Consider the following 20,894-nt stretch of genomic DNA (forward strand, 5'->3'; position numbering starts at 1 on the left):
GCTGTATAAACAAAATGCACCAAAAGACAAGTGGATGTCCAGATCGACAGGGTTATTTAGACCCCAAGGTGCATGCCGGTGGTTGAGCCAACTGCCATATGTAAATTTGCTTGATCAGCTTGAGGATATAACAACAGCAGTCCCTGAACCAATGGAAGTAAAACCTGTAAAAGCAGAAGATTGTTTTTGTTCAAATAACACTCATGGGGGAGTAGGCATGGTTATGGGAATTTCTGAATGTAACGGTTACATAATGTGATTTGGTACGCAGGGCGGACGCATTGACAGAGGGCCGCATCAAGTAACCTTTCATGCGCCAGATCTGCGACTGAGTAAGACCTTACTGGTGATAAACCAAGAAATTCCAGTTAATGTAACTATAGAGAGTTTTAAAGACATCTGGTGGGTTTGTAGTAAAACAGCCTACTTATTTTTACCCTATGGATGGACAGGATGTTTTATATGGCAAAATTGAAACTCTCGTATGAGGTTTTGACTGTCTGGCAAGGATAGGAACCAAACATAATTTTAATAACATTCCTGATAGAAGAAAGAGAGTTGGCACAATTTCACAGTCTAGAGGCCTATCATTAGAGGATAAGCCTGGGTGAGAAATGGGGATTGGGACTACTTCCATGGTATGGTGTAACATTTTTAGCTGATCATATTGATAATATCACTTACACCCTACAAGGTTTTGCAAATGAGACTATAAGGGGATTTGAGCATTTATCTAACTCTCAGAGAAGCCATAGATTGACAATATTGAAACACAACAAGGCTCTTGATTATATTCTAGCTAAGCAAGGAGGCCTGTGCATGGCTTTGAATTTGACAGGACGATGCTTGTTACACTTTGATTCCTGATAACTCTGATAATATGACCAGTGTGCTAGATGTGTTGCGTTGCTAGATGCCTCTGCAGGGTCAGGATGGTCTGCGAATTCTTGGTTACAAGATAAATTTGGACCAATGGGTGCCATGTTGGCTCAATTGCTGGCGGTGCTCATCCTGGCATTGTGTGTGATGTTTTGCTTTTGCACATTTCTGTTGACTTTTGCTAAAGCCATGATACTGCGTTGGGTTGGAGTAGTGATGCCGGGTGATCAAACTCAGATGCCATTACTGGATAGGAATGACTCAGAAGGGGAGGAGGAGGAAGGAGTGATAGAAGACGAGATGATTGATATGTACCCAATCTGAATACTTAACATCAAAACAAAAAGTTTTCCAAGGTTATGTTATTTTTAACCTTCAGTTATCCATTATTTGACTAAATTTATACCTATTTGATTTGTTTTGATAAATACATGTTACTTTGTTTGCTGATAAAATGAAATGACAGATGAGTTGTTATTAATAACAAGGGAGAACGGCAGCGTTGCCTGGAGCAGAGGTGTCCAAACTTTGAATGGGAATCAGAATGGACAAAGGGGGGAATAGAAAATAAAACCTTGCCAAATTGTAGATTGAATGCAAAATCTAAAATTGTAAATTTGAACTTTGTAAAATGCATGATATTAAATGGGAGGATAGTATGACATGCTGTAAGTGCTCTGTTTCTAATCCTAGAATTGGAGTTTGGACACGCCTGATCTAAAAACAGTAAAAGTGGTGGATGTTTTACTCATTATATATTGTTTGATGTTTTTGTCTGGAAAGATACTGGTTGGTGTTTTCTCTCTTCCTAGGAGGACAGCAGAGAGATTAACCTGTCCAGGGACCCGAGTGTGGACAGCGAATGGACTCAGAGGTTCAAATATGGACAGTAGAGAGACTTGCGGGCCCTGGACAGGAGGAGACAGGAGGACTGAGAGAGAGAATGCATTGATTTGAGAGAGTGTTATAAACAACATGCCACCCTAAATGGCAACGCTGCTGAAGAGCGAGAGTTCAATACAACAGGATGATGTATTTTTGTTATGTAGAATTAGAGAGATTTCTATGTTCTCATATACATGTGTGTCCATATATCATGATGTGGAAATTGTTGTCGTTTGTTGTAATCCTGTAATGTATGCAAATGAACTATGGAATGAGCAATAATCTTAATGATATAATATGTTAAATTAGGTTTTGCTTTTTACATCATCGCATGACGATGAATACCGAATATCTATTTTGATAATATTTGAAAATAGGACCTGTAAAAGGTTTGGAGTTCAATGGCCGATTGGCATATGGTCATTCAATTAGAGGATAAATGGTAATTGGTACTTGTAAATTACAAAGGAGTTTCCCCGCCTGGATTGGCTTGAAGGTGTGGATACTCCATAGTTGATTAGTAAGGTTTCCTATTTCTTTTTGATACTCCTTAGGAGGAGTAGGGTTTGGAATAGGATGCAATAGCTGATTTGTGGGATTCCCTTACAACTACACCTGAGAAGCCATAAGCAAAGATTTCGAGAGTAAGAGGTACTTTTCAGAGTTTGCTGAAAAGAAGTGTACTTGAAAGGCGTCCTGCAGATGAGGCTAAGAGTAGCTGAATTCGACCTAATTAGAATATATAGAGTTTATTCAGTCATAAAGTAACTTAAAATAAATGTGCTATAGGGCCTAATAAGAAATTAATTAGCTTTTCCTAAATTGTAGTTCAAAATAGGACTCCGAACTTAGTAACAGGATTGGATGAGGAGGATTTTGTTGAAAACAGACAAGCTGCGACAAGAGTTGGGCGAAGGTGAATTATTGCGAATGTGCTGGTAGGCTTTTTTCGGGCCTAGCGGGTCTCGAAGGGGGGAATTATGTAGTGTCTGTGTTTTTCTTACACATCCTGTAGACAAGTGTGGGAATACGACAGGATAAGGGTCCCCAGGACCAGGAGCCCTGATCAGCCCTGAGGTGGGCATCAGAGATAAGCTACAGGAAGGAGCCCATACCAGAGGTTTGGAGCTGACTCAACTATACATTGTCATCTAAGTTTGAGAGAGACCATCCTGTCTACTTTAGCCGACATCAGCAAAGTTAAGTAACACACACAAGAGTTATTTCATAGGGGATGTGTGGCAGACCCATCCTTCTTTTCTTTCCATTGGATAGATGTACCTTTAATCTATCAAAGTGACCAATGAGGAGAAGTGGGCGGTTATGGACAATAGGCTCTAAAAAGGCCCAACACACCAGAGAAAGGTGGTGGTTTTTGGTAGAATTCCTAAGATCGAAGGCGATAGGTTTTCTGATGGGGCAGAGGGCAAAGCGTTTGGCATAACTTTGCCATCGATTTGAGAACACCAGACGTGCGGCCACACTCTGTTCGGATGCAGGCATTTGAGATCTCTTTTAATAAAGATTGCTCCATCATTCCACCCAGCCTTGCCTCTGCAGAATTCCTTTAACATACTACACACCGACACCTTTGAAGACAAGAGCCCAAAGACGACACTCTTTTACTAACTAACACACACGTAATCTTATGGGCGATCTGTTGTAAACGTACAGTTAATAACCCCGCTATAACATAGGACGTGTGTCCAGCATATCCCCATTGACTTTAAAGATGGACTCCTCTCGGTAGCACGGCTACCTTTTTGGGACTGTGGATATTATCCCTCTAAATTCACCGCACACAAGACCAAAGACGGCGCAACCGCCACCTTTGTTCAAACCTTGCGCGCACGTGTAGTGACCACCTTTGGTCGATACAGTCACTGCCGCCATTTTTGAACGCCAGGTATATGAATCAGTGAATTTGAATTCATCACCTCGGAATACGCGTTCTCGCGTGACACAAAGTCATGTCCGGTGTTTCCTGTAGTGTCTCCGATGAGACTTCCCAAGCCATGTTCGTCCATCTTTGTAGTCTTTATTGGGGACACGCACATGCACACGCGCACACGTTTGGCTTGCTTATGTTTTGATGTTGCTAGTTGTTGAAGGAAACTGTTAAAGTAGGTGGTTTGTGTTTTGGAAGAAAGCTTTAATAAACACTGTTGATTTTAACTGAGCAGCATCTGATTATTTTGCACAATCCCATATTGTAATAACAGCTGGTTGAGATGGTCAGTGCTCGGATTCACACCTTCCCTTTTGTCTAATTATTGATCAACTATATTAATTTTAATTAATAATAAATCAATCAATATCGATTTCCAACAAATAATGCCCCATGTGAGGCCATCTTATTACCAGCTTTATTGCAATAGTTGTGCAATAATCCAGTTATCAATTTAAAAAAACAAATGAACTTTTTTTATAACATTTTTTTTTGTTCCTTCGAGCTGCCAGATAAAGCCAGGTGTGGTGTGTGAAGCACATTGTGTGTGCAGTGTTGTTGTTAGTGAATTGGTTTGTGCAACAACATAACTGACTGTTGCAAGATTTTTAAACACGTGTAGCTATTGCCCAAGAGGTGCAGCGATCACCTCAGTGACCATTCACAGGGTCAGTACTGTGTGTGAGCAATTAGCATAGAAACCTATTGTCTATAGGTCGTGAGTCACTGGTTACACTGATGCTAATGCACAGGTGAGAGGTGTACCTGTCACACATAAAAGCCAACTAACCCACAGGGAGTTTCTTTGCTACCAGAGCAAAGATGAGTAGCAATAGACCCTGTGAGATAGGAGCGGAAGCCTCTAATGAGCCAGCCCTGCAAAATGTGGTTGCTGGACTTATTTGTCTCTCCTTAAGGGAGAGGGACTATTCGAATAGTTGCAGTGTAGAAACGTGCAACAGAATAATTGATGAGCTCATCAGCTACATCAAGGAACCCGACGGGAAGTCCCTGTGCGCTAAGGCGGACATTCTGGGTGAAATCACACTGTTGTACCAGCGTAAATTTGAGCTACAGGCTAAGAAAATCCAAGAAGAGCTATTTGAACTTCAGCAGGAGAATTCCCGCCTGCAACAGAAAGTCAGGGAACGAGCAAGTGCTTCAGTGGACGAAGCAAGTGCTGCTGCACCAGCCCAGTTGGTGCAGGAACAGTAAGCGGATGAGGACTCTGAGTGTCACTCAGAGCCAATAGAGGCTGACGATGCGGCTCGGCCCAAGACACTCAGGCAGCCAAGACAGGGAAACAGTCCGACATTGGTCAGCCAGTGGGGGCCACCATCAAAGAACGCCCGATGGACTTAATGAGGAGGGACCATGACCCTCTCAGAGCGGCTAGTGATATTTCAGCCAGATCAATACGTGCCGCCCCCTGGGGGTCACCTACCAGATAGAGGGGCTCCACTCCCGGATAATGTTCCTCAGACAGATCTGAGTCCCGGGTTTGGACCCCCGCCCCCTGCCCGCCCAGCTTAACTCACAGAATGATCCATGGTGTAGCGACCCACATTGTAGCAGCTACAGGGACACATCAGATGAATCTGATGACCCTTATCCCCCTCGGGAATACGGCATGTGGACCCGTCAGAGTCTCTCACCAGGGACATCGGACGCTTCGATGCTGGCAATAAGGACTCTAATGTTGACGATTACATAAGAGAACTCAAACGTGTTCTCCTCGATCTGCCAAACCCAACCACCGGCGAAAAACTTAAGCTCCTCTGAAAGACCACTTCCAGGGGTGTCCATGTTTTCATGGAACAACTCCCACCTGGGGTCAGAGACCATTTCTCTGCACCCTGCATGGCTTACAAGAATAATATTTGCTGTATACAAGCCCCACCTCTTCCACCATGAATGTGTTTGCCGTTGTCACTTTTCATTCACAATCTTCATCAAAGCATAAGCTGTCAAGTGGAGCTGTATTGTCGAACCAGGAACCTCAGTATGCTCGATATCAAGATATATTCGATGGTGTGGGAGGTTAACGTATGCCCAACACGAAAGCCAGAGAGCCTAGACGTGAAAGTCCTGGGGATCCAAACATCTGAGGGAACAAACTTCAGACTCGAAGGCAACAAGAGGCCACGTGCTAAGCTTGTTCCTCGCATGGGACCCGCCAGGACAACCACCTCACCAGCAAAATAGGCAGTGGAAAAAGGGGGGGGTGGTAATAACTTGAGACCACCAGGATAGGCAACAGAACCAAGGGGGTGGTAGTCTGTTCAGACCAGACTCTGTCCTCCTAGCATAACCACATTTCAGGACAGATCAACACATTGCCGATAGATGACCTCAGTCCTCCAGGAGCTTACTAACCATTTGCTAACAACCACATTTCCTCTTTTTCACCCATTTTTCTTTTTCCTCTTCGTTTCCATTTATGTTTTGAGAGAAATGCTGATGTGTTAAAATGTTTTAGAATAAGCTAGGGACAGTTTAGAACCTTCTGCCCAAACTTTGCCTCTCTATCAATGCCCAGACATAAGCCACTGAACTGAACTTAACTGAACTGTGAAATCATAATTACTCCCTCGTCTCAAGGACATGTGGATTATACAACCACCTGTGTTTTCTGGACTCAAGGACAGTTAGGCCCTTGGGTTGCTCTGAAGGCCGTGGCCAGCATCCCACCCTTTCAGACCAAAGGGGGGACTGTTGGGCCTTGTGCCTCCATGCACATGTCTCAAACAAAGAGACCAAGAGAGTCCTATAGTTGAGATCAAAAGACACACACACACACACACACACACACACACGTTAGATTGTGCTTTTCCATCTTTGTTTTAAATAAAAGACCTTGAACCTTCTTGCCATCTATTTAATATTGAAGAGTGAATATTGCCAACCTCTGCACTGTCAAGAACTCCAAAATCCTTCAACCATTACTAGCTGTTATGGTAAATTTGGTTGTAGGTTATTAAGTTCATTATTAACCAGAGTTATAAACAGTTCAGTACATTTTTATGAGACTGATTTAGTAAAATTGCTATCTTTTCCCTTCTTCAAGGGTGGTGCCCCGAGGTGATCTAATGCAAATTGGATCGTATTATTTATCATAATTAATAATTATCCCAAATAATCATTAATTATTATTGATAGGGGGATTTAGGTTAAATTTGGCTTTTATTGTTGGTAAACACTCCTAAACTGGACCTTGTGTAATGCGAGGCCCAACATAAATGGTGCCCCATGTGAGGGAGTGTACTGTTGGCAATCATTCATAAATGTGTGATATTAATTTCAGCATAATTTGGACAGTGCTAAAATTTAAGATTCACATCTTGAACCCTTTAGCCAAAAGTCTTTACATTGAACCACTAGTCTACTACATGAGTAGATGTTGATTTGTACTTACAAATAATTGCAGTGTGATGAGAATTGATTTATGAATCAAATGTATAACCTATTTGATTAACAAAAATCTTTAAAAAAAAAAAAAAGTTATTAACTGCCACTTTGAGCCATTTGCTTATGCCACTATTGATTCAAGTTGAAAGTGCTCTGTAGAAATTCTGAGAATTTCCATTCAGCATTTGAATATCCTGTATTCAATGCGTTGTAGTCAAGCTGTTGATGACAATTTAAGTTCCTCGTGTTAATCACAGTGTGCCACCGGCCCTGTGATGCATATAAGTTTATATCTGGCTGTTATTCAGGCTGAAATGCACAGCAGTAAGAAGTAGAGCCAGAGAGAGAGCCACAGCGTGCTACCAGCCATGTGAGACAGAAGTTTTGTACTTTAGCTGTTTCTACCATGTATTTCAGCCTAAGTCTACTTTAAGAGACAATCATCTGAATGTTAATGCCCTGCATTCTAGTTAGTGCATGTTTAAGGTTTGTTAAACAAAGTTACGCTGTAAACTGTCTCTTTTTTGGCCGCAATCTGTATGCTTAGAGCCACTAGATTGTGCAATAGCCACCCCTCCTCCACAGGAAGCTACCCCCTATGGTGTAGGCCAGCACACAATTTGGTTAGGCTAGTGTTCTCCCCCCAAGCAACACAATAGCCAACCAAACTGATAGTTGTTTAGACAACTTTCTTAACAATGGAGAGCCCCTGTGTAGAGCAATTTATTTCTTCCTTGGCACAGAGTGTAAAACCTGGCTGGCCTGAATTCATTAGTAGAGTGCAATGAAGAGAGAGATCCTACTTGAGGACAGGCGTGATGCGCAGACCGCACCCAGAGGCCAGTGGTTAAAATGTTTGCTTTTGATCTTTCACAGGCAAACCAGCCTTGTTGTTCAGAGCAAAACGACCCTAGAACAGGAGTTAGAACTCCTTAGAGCGCATAATTCTATAAGTCTCCCCCAATAAGAAAGCCATGCGCTATTTAGATGACCCGCACTCAGCAGAGTTAGATCTTTGTTCACACCAGGAGTTGTTAAGACTTAGGTCAGAACCTTTCTCTCCACCACTGTCGCTCAGCCAATGTGATTCTGGTTACTCCGATTCACACTCCTCCCTTGATGGAAGGTTAACTCCCTCTCCACTCAGAAGACGTGAACAATTCCCAACTGATCATAAGTCCTTGGGAATAAAGTCAGTTCCTCGACCTCCACAGAGGTAACAGTAACATGACTTCCCCTCTTCCTGAAACAGACAGTGAGGTCACAGGTAGTTTATCCTCCAGAAGATATTCTACCCACTACCCCAGTCTCTGATGCATGACGCCTTCATCAGGGCCCCTCCCTCTGAAAGGGGGACCAGATCGCTCCAGGAGTGTCCCACCCCCTTTCTGCACCTCCATAAGCGTGATAACAGCTGGCCTGCCCCTGCCTCCCAGCTAGACAGAACTGCAGCATGGGATGTCAATGTCCATAGAAACGCTAGCTTAGAGGGCCCCCACTTTAAAGAGCTTGAGTTTATAGCTAGGGACATTGAACATTTTGCGCCAGACAACTGTGATCACCATGTTGAGAATTACCTTAGTTCACTTGACCATTGTCTAGTCTAGGCACTTTGCAACCCAGAGGGAGAAAGTTAAACTTGTGGAGAAGACCAGCTCCAAAGCTGTACGCGAGTTCATACAAACACAACCTCCTAGTGTCAGAGATGACGACAAGGAGCTTTGTCACGTATTGAAAGAAGAATTCTCTTCTACTGCTGATGAAGCCTCAGGAATAGTTACAGCCATCCAAGTAAAACATTCCCGTCGCAGGCACCCCAGAGATTTTTACATACGGTTTAGGCATGCTTACTTTCAGGGCAGGAATGCACCAGGCTTAGAAGAGAACCCTATCTTCAAGTCTTTGTTTGTGAAGAACCTTCACCCATGTATATGCCTTCACGTTGAAATGAGCATGCTTCAAGAGAACCTCTCACTGAAGGAGATAAGATGACACAGGTGATTTGGAAAATGATAGTCAATTCCAAATCCAGTGGTAAGACACCTGAGCCTGCCTTCCCAAACACAACAGCGTCTCAAAAATCTCCTGCCTCAAAACGTCACCCTCCCAACAGACAAAGGGGGGGGGACAAAAGGATGCATAGGGACACAGAGCGTAACCGCCACGTCCACCAACTGCATTGTGATAGGCATGCAGACAAAAGGAGTTGTAGAAGGCCATATGCAGAATTCCTGGCCCAGAACTATGACCAGCCAGCATATCACTCAGTTGATGACCACAGTTTCTCTGACCACAGTTTAGTGCACAGTCATAATTTCTTAGATAGTGACAGTGCCTCAGAAATCCTTTCTGCACCCAGCTACTCAGAGCGTTACAGCCCTGAGCCAAAGTTTAAGCACAACTTAAACTCCAACAGCCGCAGAGTTAGCTTCTGGTTACTAACAACGGTCACTACAGGAATGGATCGAGGCATGGTATGTTTTGGTTTTGAGTTTTGCATTTGAGTTGAACTTTGCTTTTCGGTTGTACTTTGTCTTGCCTTTTGTCCTGTTTTGTCTTTTGTACCTGGCTCCCTTGGTTTTTGTATTCAGCTTTAAATTAAAGCTTGCTTTTTGTTCCCCTTTAATCTTGCTTCTTGTCCTTGAGTAACTGCATTTGGGTCCATCTCCCATTTCCATAGCTTTCCCCTTTAACCCCGACCTGACACTTGGACCTTGACCAGCCCGGCTATCCGGAGACGGTTTGTGTCGCAGCTGGTCAGTGCTACAGGCCCGAGAAGAATGGAGAATGGAAAAATCAGCCGTACCCGCTCAATCTTGAAGAGCATGACTCATGGTTCAAAAACAATCTCTTTATCTAGTAGTGTGACTGGCGGTGTCTGCAAAGGGTGTTTAGAGAAGTTGATGAGGCAATCAAACGAGACGGAATCAATAGTTATGAGAATATTAGAAAACGCCTTGTTTTTGATGATAAATCGCCTGGTATCCAAAGCGGTCTTCTGCCTGCCTTGTGTAGGCCGAAAATCATCAGACACAGCGACTGCTAATAACAAAATGTGTGTGTCAAGTTCTGATCTACCTCTAAACGTGATGTCATTTATTTATTTTTTCAGAGTACAGCCCTGCATCTCCATCCCTTTTGCCAGCACTCACTCCATCTCCTTATAATCCGACACTGGTTTAGCCTCCTTCTTGGTCACCTCTACCATCTCCTCAGCAAACACCTCCTGAGCCAACAACTCCTACACCTGATACTTACATGATGTTGCCTTTGACAGTTTCACCCTCTCCTCCACCTCGTCCGGATCCAATGTTACAGCCACCATCTTTATCTCCTGATGCTCCTGCTCTATTGGTATGGACCCCACCATCATCTCCGCCTCTATGACTCACAAGATTTGACTGACAACCAGGCGGACAAAGTGATGTCTCTTGCCTTCATAGACGGGGAAAAAACCATTATCCTCCACCTCCTTAACACAGTTGAGTACAAGTATTGGGAGGAGATCTGTTACGGATGCCAGATCAACCACCGCAGTCAGAAGCATCACGACTGTGTGTGGGGGATCCCGGATTATTTCTACGAGACCAAGTTTGACCAACTTGCAGAGAGACTGGACTGATCGATTTATTCCTGCCATTCAAAGATTCTTAACTGCAAAGAGAATCTATGTCAATGAGGTGAATCCAAGGAGCTGCTGAGGCTATACTACACAAGCTGAAATCGGTAGTGAGGATCACAGACAAAATCACGAAGATGTCTGATCGGTGACGACTACATAAAAACAGTGCAACTGCACGTTATTAGTGACTATTGGAAAGGGAAAGATCATTGAGGTGGACTGTAACAAGTACTTTTTAATTTGTTTTAATTATCTGTGTGTGCGCGTTTAAAATGTGACCATGTCTGTAATGGTTACCATTATTAGGATTTAATGTTTGATATTTTGTTTGACTCTGAAATGAAGTCTTCGTAAGATACGCATATGTGTCATTCCTGTCTCATCTAACATGGAAAGTACAATGCAAAAGATGTATCACGATCCTGCTAATCCAGGAGGTCTTGGAAGTATTTAAGCTTTGCAATGCTGTCAGGGATTCTATGGGGGTTGCCCCTACGGTATCCGATGTGAAACACTTTTTATTGGGACAAGATGTCTATACACTTCATGCCAAAGCAGCTAGACATTTTCCCCGGAACAGGGTTTTGGTTAGCAGTGTTGACAAACAGTTCCAAATTGATCTAGTGGATGAGTGAATATTCTGGTGAAAACGATGGCGTAAAATTTCTGCTAGTGTGCATTGATGTGTTCTCTAAATATGCATGGGTCAGATGTCTTAACAAATCAGGCGTTTGCGTTACAGCTTTTAACAACATTCTGAGTGAAGGTCGTATACCTACAAAAACTCCAAACGGACGCGGGCACAGTTTTATAAATCACTTCAAAAACAGCTATTGGATCAGTATGAAATCCAACATTTTTCAACATCAAACGAAACTAAGGCTAGTGTGGTGGAGCGTTTTAACAGAACCTTCAAGACTCGAATGTGGAGGTATCCGTTTGTCAATTCATGTAGATATGTTGATGTGGTTCAACTGGTTGCCTCTTACAACAAATCTCACCATAGATTGATAAAGATGGCCCCTGATGCTGTTAACACAATGAGAAAAACAGTCTTTAACTTATACAAGTTGAAACCAGAGTTCCTCAGCCTTTAAATACAGTTTGGGGGATAAAGTGCAGATTTTCAAAACTATTTTACAATAGCTGAACGTATAGCAAGAGATCGGCCTGTGTACAGACTATTAGATCGTGGGGCGAGGCCATAAAAGGTACATTCTATGAGCCAGAGCTGCAACTAGTAGTTATTGATAAACACAAAAAACTTTCAAAATAGAAAAAACAGTCGAGAAAAAAAAAATAAAAATTAGGCTGCAAAAACATAGTCCTTGTCAATTGGCTGGGGTGGCCTGAGAAATTTAACGTGTGGATCTCTGAAAAAGATATTGTTAATGTGTGATAAAAGGCGTGTTCAAACGGTGACATACATATGCTATGGAGTAGAACGGCTTTTACATCACCCTCCCCAGTAATGCTTCTGTAGGAGGAGACACTACTTTGATAAATATCTGATAATTAATCACTGGTGATTAATTTACACTCGTTGATCAGGGCACCACCTCCGATATTTGAATTCTGAAAACTAATCTCAGAGGTAGTTAGTTAAATGATCAACTGTCCAAGTTTGGTAGACAGATAAATTATCAGTCTCAAGTGAATCTTGTTTAATTTCAATGTCTATTTGCTCCTATTCTGAAGCAGTGAATTCTTTCCACCATCCCATCGATTTCCCACTTCAAATTAAACGTGCACAGACAACGACATAAGAATATATATGTTTATTAACTAAATAAATGCAGATTAAATGACATGAGATAATGATTCAAACGGGTGACAAAATAACAGAAAGTGTGAAGACTGGAATGAATTATTGATTGGATGGATTCAGACAATGGTGGATCTTAACATGGAACCGTTAATTCGCAACTACGGGATTAATTTCTAACGAAATTATATGGGAGATGTTTTGGATTTATGATATATAGTCGTAGCTTTCAAAAACACCAACTCTGATTTCATTCATGTGTGACTCTTGTCTAGATATAGTGAACTGACTTCTTGCGTAAAAATAACTGGGAAAGAAATGCCGGCCGGACGAGCTTTCTTCGTTACTAAATACAAGAAAACAAAAATAGAGTATTGTATTTAAAGCCAAAGAAACTAACAATAAGAAAAATATCACAAAAATAAAAGAATCAATTTCGTTCTTGCTCAAATTTCAAAGAAAAATCTTTTCAGAATAAAAGAGCTTCACCTGGAGAGGTATCTTATAAGTGGCTCAGATCTCTGGAGATTACTAAGTATCAGAGCCTCAAAAATCTAGCAAAGTACAGAAATTAACTTGGAAAAATAAGAAGTTGCGCGTACTAAAAATTTAAGTAAATACGAAGGTAGCAAACGTAAAGCAAGCATGTAAGAGTTTCAGAAGATTACAAGAGAAGAGCGAGTAGTGGGATGCATGAGCTTTTAATGTTTCAACCAAGGGCGGAACCTAGGGCGGACTCAAGGGCAGCCTGGTCACGTTGCTTCCTCCAGTGACGTCACAGCTCATGTTACCAATTTCTTACTTGTTAAATCAAAGTAAGGATTTGATGAGTTTTTAAATTGCGAATGACTATGTGCTGAAATCCACCATGGTCTCACATTAACATTTGTTATAAGAATATAAAGAAACACAACTGAAGTTGTCTAATAGGCAAAAGAGTAACTATTGGTTAGAATAAAACACAAACACATAATCATCAAAGGCACTAATGGCTTAAGATACATACATACATACAGATTTAAAAGAAAGTCTTAATACTTAGAAAAATTCATAGAATAGAACATTCCGTTAGTATTGGCCTTTGAAATTATACCAAAACTTACCAGGAGGTGATGCTCTAGCTCCACCAAAATACTGACATTAACCCTGTGATTCTTAAGAGAAGTTTTCTTTAACCAATACAAACAAGAGAAAGAGCATGTTTAAGGTCTCATCAAGCGAATTAAAGATATGTTGTCTAAAAAGGGATGAGTTTATAATCTAATGCTCTTCCAGTATTAGAGAAATCAAGGCTTTGGTTTCTTTGAAGTGAATGTGGAGACACCCTGCCGGGTTTGATTGTCATAACTTATTGGATGACATCTTAATAGTACATGCCAGATGTGGGCTTTGCCATTTGGTGACAAGCGTGGTTGTTACAAGGGATAAACCTGATGTTCTCCAGTGACTGAATTGGCACTGAATGTAAACAGAGTGGGAACAAGAGACAGGTACTGATGTAATCCAGATGTTGATTAAGACCTTTCTGAGCCTGATTGTCCATAGGCTTGTTATAAAAGGCTTTAAGGCCAAAGAGAGAGAGGGGCAATAAAAGGGGTCAGGTCTTTTCCCAAGGCGGGGGAAGGAACAGAATCAGGAGGTTATCTGGTGATTCCACTCGAGAACTCAGCAGACTGTTCTTTCTCGCAGGCGAAAATGCATATAGCTGGATCACATGCTGCTTTGTCAATAGTATAGTGTCAAAAAGAAAAGGGGGGCAAAGGAAGGATAGTATCCAGGCCACTACAATATGGCAGGGAGTAGGTGAGAGGTTAGATGGACACAGACATGCCACTCACACCTCCTGTGGTGAGAGAAACAGAGGACGATGGCTGGTTCATACACTTCATTACATATATCCAAACAAGATATGGCAATATCGGACTAAATTGGCTTTACCAATAGTTTTCACACCTTTTTACACATGCACGCGCAAAGGCACATTTACTACTGACATCAAAATTGCATGTCACGTCATTGTGCCATATACACATCTCTCCAATATGTAAAATTGATTCAAATCTTTGCAGTCTGCATAAGTGTATTTTTTTTTTTACCAAAAATAAAAAATGTATCCAGGCCAACACGCCATGATATCAGTAACAAGTGGTTGTTCATCCACCATTTCCATTTACCACAGAACAAATGTCACTTCCAATCAGGGAAGTTTTATGTAGTCCTTGCAACCATGAGAAGTGCTCCATTCTCCTTGAACTGCTCATTCCTTTTGCCAGTCTCAGATCATCATCGTCATCGTCGTCATCGATTGCCACTGCTCTGCATTTTCACATTGCATAAACTGCACTGACGAAAAACCTGGCTTGTACTGGTGGATCTGGATGGAGACTAGCACTAGCAGATTCCAGCGTAGAGAAGGAGGAGATTGAAGTTGTAGAAGTGGCATCATCTGGTAGTCCTGATAATGACAACAGGGTCTTCAGCACTGCTGAGGAAACTCTTTAATGTCTGTCAAATTATAAAGTTTCCATTGAGGTGTTGCCCTCATTCTCTCCCCTCCTCCTTGCCAAAGTGTGGAGGTCCACACCTGATCCTACTTGCCACTTTAGGCCAGGGGTCCGTTTCACAAAGCAGGTTCAACAAACTCTGAGTCTAACCCTGAACTCTTAGTTGATCTACTCTGAGATAGGAAACTGAGTTTTCGGTTCCAGAACAGCTGATTTGAGTTAATTTGATCAAGGAGTAGTTTAACCTGGAGTCAAGCGCATGCACCACAAGTATATAAAGACAGCATCAATGGAGCCCCGATTCGACGAGTCACCATGGCAACGGGGAAGAGGAGGGCTACGTTTTTCACCCCACTGGAATTGGAAATATTAATGCGCTCATACGGTAAGTTTGAGCACGTTTTTAGAAGAAAGTGTAACACCGCTGCAGCAGCAAAAGAGAGGGAGACGGTGTGGGAGAACATTGGTGCTCGGGTCAGTGCGTAAGTTTAAATGTAGTCCTTTGCAATCACAATAATATTACAGGGGGAAACTGCTTGAGTGGTAGCCTATTTATTTATTTCATTTAGGTGCAATCCCGCGGGGGAGAAGCGCACTTGGCTGCAGCTTAAGATGAAACATAAAAACATTAGATCTTGGCATAATCTCATGGGGGTACCTCATTTTGATCATGTTTTACATTGTAAAGTAAATATTAAGTGGCTGTTTGACTGTACAGTTGTTTTATCCCCAACATAATGCTGTTTTCACACACATAAATGTCTTCTCATCTATATCATGTTCTGTTAAATAATTAAGCCCATTTAAAACTGACAGACTTCTACTCAGCCAACAGAAAGAAAGTAGATGCCCGTAAAACGGGTGGTGGCCCGTGATAAGAAAATGATAAAGACGGGTAGTAGCCGTTTCAGGGCGAGGCACACTTTTCTGACCGCTCTGCATACAGTTGCCTTGCTCAAGTGCTCTGCATCTCCGACGTTGTATAAAAAAAAACTCCCATTTGCAAAAAAAACGCAGCGCAACACACAATATCTGCTGGGATGTGAGAGCATTACTTCGGCTGGTAATGTTGGAAATGTAAGGACGGATTAGGTTGTGTATGTAAATGACGGACTGTGACGTGAAACTGTACCGCTCAAAAAGATAATTGTCTGGAAATGCAAGAACATCTTTGCATGGTCTGATAATCATCTCCCGACGAATATTTAATTCTCTGCGCAGTAATGCTGCACCTTCATCCACGGGATCATTATCAAAAGGACATGCCATGGTAGTGAAAATAGTCGCCACCTAATTTAACTTTTAATGTAGGCCTACTGACTGATTTTTGCAATGATCAATGAGAACTATACTACGCCAAAAGTCACCTGCTGACTGAATGAATGAGGAAATCAAATACCGTGTGTGGCTGAAAGAGGGCGGAGACAGAGAGAAACTCGAGGTTTGTTGAGAAAAACCTGGTCCCGACCAGGTTAGGTTCATAGATTATGTTACCATGGTAACTGACCGAGAGCTTAAATTACCTCTCTGTGAAACAGGCTAGAGTTACCCCTCTTTCTCTGGTTTGAGTTACCTCCCTTTGTGAAACGGAAAACTCAGAGTTTCCCTCATTTCAGGGTTAACAGACGCAGAGTTTTCAGTAAACCTGCTTTGTGAAACGGACCCCAGGTGATAAAGTGCTGCTGGTATCAGTGTGCTGGGCAGGAGCCAGAGTGATTGAGTTACAGGCTTTGGGAGACTAATCTTTGTTTATTGATCTACCTCAACAACTGAAGTGTGTTTCTTTTTCCTCCCTAACTCTCAGTAAAGGACACCACCTTTACCAATTCTGACATTTCCCCAGAAAACAAACACCTGAAGGACAGGGGTCACAGGTTGGGAAACAAACAAAGCATTGCACAAATCAAAAAAGGGTCAACAAACTGGTGCCTTGCTGTCTGAATGATGGCAGTGGGAATAAAACTCACATTCACACAGCAAGTCTATCAAAATGATAGACAAACACAAAAACATTGGACCCAAAAGGGGGGAAAGTTTGAGTCCTTGATCATGGGGGAATCAAAATGTGGAGAAACTGGCCAAGAGAAAGAAACTCAAACATTCAACCCAGGTTTTTACCCTAAACATGAACTGCAGAGAGCCAACTGATGGTGTTGACTACCTGAAACACACAACCACCTGAGCAGGGGAACTGCAGCCCCATTATATAGTCTTGCAGCTGACTGATTGCAGCCAGCTGAGGGAGAACATTACAGGTGCACACAATAGCTTCTGATTACCTGTGACCTAGATCTTGAGAAATCCCTCTTCAAATCAGAGGGGTATTGCACAAAAGTAGGATAAGGGATTAAGCCAGGATATCTTGGTTATCCTGGCTCAATTTATCCGTGATCCGGTTGCACAAAAGCAGGATAGGGGGCAGTAGGATATGTTATGGTATAAGTTACCATGGAAATTTATTCTGTGGAGCTAGCCTGCTCCAGACCAGGCTAACAGCCAGGCTAAGATTAATCCTAGTGATTCACCTGTATTTCCACCATCAATCCTGTGAGGAATTAATGTGTTTTACAGCATGTCCAGGATCTTTCTAAGTATGTTGCATCACTTTAATTATCCTGCATTAAAATATTACATATATATTGTCATTTTTCCTTTCATTTAAATCTGTTGGCTGTTTGTAATTGCAACAGTCTTTTTATATTTATTCAAGTGGTAGTATTATTACTTGGGCCAAGTGTTAAATTGCTATGTAATGAAGACCAAATTGCCAAATTGCCATCAGAGATTTCATAAATATGTTTTATTGCAGTAATTGATATTACAAAACATGGCTGATGAAGTTGCAAAGGTGTTTTCAATGAAATCTGTGACACACACACACACACACACGATTTTTTGCAAGTGGGAGCTTCCTTTATTCTGTTGGGGATGTAGAGAACCTCAATAAAGGAACCATTTGCCGCACAATAAGAAGTGTTTGTCTGGAGCTGAAGTCATTCAACATATTCATCACCTTCCCTGGCCACAGAAGACCCCTCCACATCAAGGAGTTTTACAAGATTGCAGGTAACCTCAATTTCAACGTGCAACCATTACTTTCTAATTTGATCAGTCACAGTGGGATACTCACTATTTTTTTGTTACAGCTGGATTGGACACACATCAGGATCAAACGCCCCTCAGGAGAACATGAGGGAGATTACATTAACAGGAAATCCTTCCACAGCATCAATGTTCAGGTAAGAGTGATTTGTGGTTAATGTGACCTACATAAATTAATTCTGTGCAATAAATGACCTTAATAGGTTACAACTTCACATTTCAGATGATCTGTGATGCTGGCTGCCTTGTCAGCAATTTAGAGGCAAAGTGTCCTGCTCAGTGCACGACTCCAGAGTCTTTCGGGCTAGTCCAATTTACAAGAGACTTTCACAAGGTAAGCCACACATTTTATTTGTACTGTAAGCACCTTGGACATCATGAGTGTTTAACTCTGCCGTGTAGTTTTCTAAATGATATCTTGCATTATCAGGCAAATTCTCTGGTGTGCTGCTGGGAGACAGAGGCTATGCCTGCGAGTCAGTCCTCCTGACTCTCCTTGCGGACCCCCAAACCCACCACAGCAGGCCTACAACCATGCACACAGCAAGACAAGGGCTCAAATCGAGATGACCTTCGTCCATCCATTGTCAACCGCTTATCCAAAGTCGGGTCGCGGGGGCAGCAGCTTCAGTAGCGAGCCCCAGACATCCCTTTCCCCGGCCACATCGGCTAACTCTGACTGGGGAATCCCCAGGCGCTCCCAGGCCAGAGAAGAGATATAATCCCTCCACCTGGTCCTGGGTCTACCCCTAGGTCTCCTCCCAGTTGGACGTGCCAGGAACACCTCCCTAGGAAGGTGCCCTGGTGGCATCCTCATCAGATGCCCGAACCACCTCAACTGGCTCCTTTCCACGCAGAGGAGCAGTGGCTCTACTCCGAGTCCCTCCCGGATGGCTGAGCTTCTTACCCTATCTCTAAGGGAGACCCCAGCCACCCTGCGAAGAAAACCCATTTCGGCCGCTTGTACCCGCGATCTCATTCTTTCAGTCATGACCCATCGCTCATGACCATAGGTGAGGGTAGGGACGAAGATTGACCGGTAGATCGAGAGCTTTGCCTTTCGACTCAGCTCCCTTTTTGTCACAACCGTGCGGTGAAGCGCATGCCCCATCATCCCCTCACTCGTGAACAAAACCCCGAGGTACTTGAACTCCTTCACTTGGGGCAAGGACACATTCCCCACCTGGAGTAGGAAATCCACCGGTTTCCTACTGAGAACCATGGCCTCAGATTTAGAGGTGCTGATCCTCATCCCTGCCGCTTCACACTCAGCTGCGAACTGATCCAGTGAGATGACCTTCGGCCTTCTGAAATCTCGGTTTCAGTGCCTGCACCACCTGAGGGTTTGTTTGGCAGTCATTTCTCTTGGTTGCTTGGATCCTGGAATAGAAAGAGCAAAAGCAACAAAGATTCAAACACTGTATTGCACCTATGGTTACTGTGTGCACTGAAATACTCACTTCTCTTTCTAGTTTCTGGATTACCAGGTCCAGTTTCCTGAGTGTCCCACGTTTAATTTCAAGCTCCATTTCTTGGTGCTTTCTCTTCTTCAATTTGATTGTAATGTCTGCCAGCTCTATTTGTTTCTCCAGGTGCTTTGCATACAGTATTCTGACAGTTTGTGAAGTCTGTAAAAGAAATGTCAATTAGCACAGCAGGATTTGTGCATAATGTAGATTTACTTTTGCCAATACTAACAATGTTACCAGGCTGTTTAGGGGACTGTGCAGCATCTGGGTCCTGTTACACATATATTTTCTATTAGCACCACATCACTGACTTCATACTTTATGGACTAAATAAGCAGGATATTTCCATAATATTGACATATCTCAAGCCTTCTGGAGTCCAGTGACAGTCTCCTCATCTGCAGAAGTGCATTCTGCAGCTGCAGATGTGCCTTCCCCCTGCCATATACATAGGCCTACATGTATTGAGAGAACTTGAATTAAGATTTCACAGGACATACCCACCCTGTGATTTGAATACAATGTACTAACCTGATCATCTTCTGGTGGCTCCAAAAGTGTAACTGTGTTCCCAGACACTGTAAGGAAATCCAAAGTCAGACAGTATAATATATTTATTTGACTGTGTTCCAAGTGCAGTAGTATTACAACATGTACATTGTATGAAGCGGACAGTTTCTGTGGCTGGGACAGAGTCGGTTACTGTGCCTCCCTGGATCCCCTCCATCACTGGCCTCCCTTCATTTAAATGGAGTGCCAGCTCCTCTGCTGGGGTCGTATCCTGGCTTGGTGGGCCGCCCCCTGTGCCATTTGACTGCTACAATCATACAGACAGTCAACATGTCAGCAGACACCTAATCAATTCACCTCATTTGTTCACTGTTATCTACTTTAAAGTCACCAGCCTGCAAAATGTTCTTGTATTTAATTTTAACTTGCTGCCAGGTCATTTTATAGCCAAGTTTGTTCTTTATCAAGGAGAGAAAGATAAAATAGATAAAAACACAACATGAGAAAAATAGATTAAACAACACACGTGGATAATTGTTTGCACTTAATCATACTCTACATTTCCTGAGTAACATGCAAAGTGTACAACAGTTGATTAGTGGACTTAAAAAGTAACTCCTTTAGTCCTTTAATTGTAGCCTAATTATGACAATTCCAGTGGAGCACTGTTTATTAATTGTACAGTTTTGAACTACTTACGCATTAAGCTGGTCCGCTATTGTCTGCCAGGTTTTCTCTCATTCTTTAATTACGGCACTGGTAAGGCCTTTTTGTCTTATAATGTCTTTCACCTCTTCATAGA

General features: G+C 42.4%; 1 pseudogene; it reads left to right on the forward strand.

The window, feature by feature from the left end:
• LOC115579902 (putative nuclease HARBI1) overlaps positions 1-18,565 on the forward strand; it is a 31,369-nt pseudogene extending 12,804 nt beyond the window's left edge.
• Positions 18,566-20,894: the final 2,329 nt, after the last annotated feature.

Source organism: Sparus aurata, chromosome 4 (assembly GCF_900880675.1).
Source record: "Sparus aurata chromosome 4, fSpaAur1.1, whole genome shotgun sequence".
In the NCBI taxonomy this organism is placed as follows: Eukaryota; Metazoa; Chordata; class Actinopteri; order Spariformes; family Sparidae; genus Sparus; species Sparus aurata.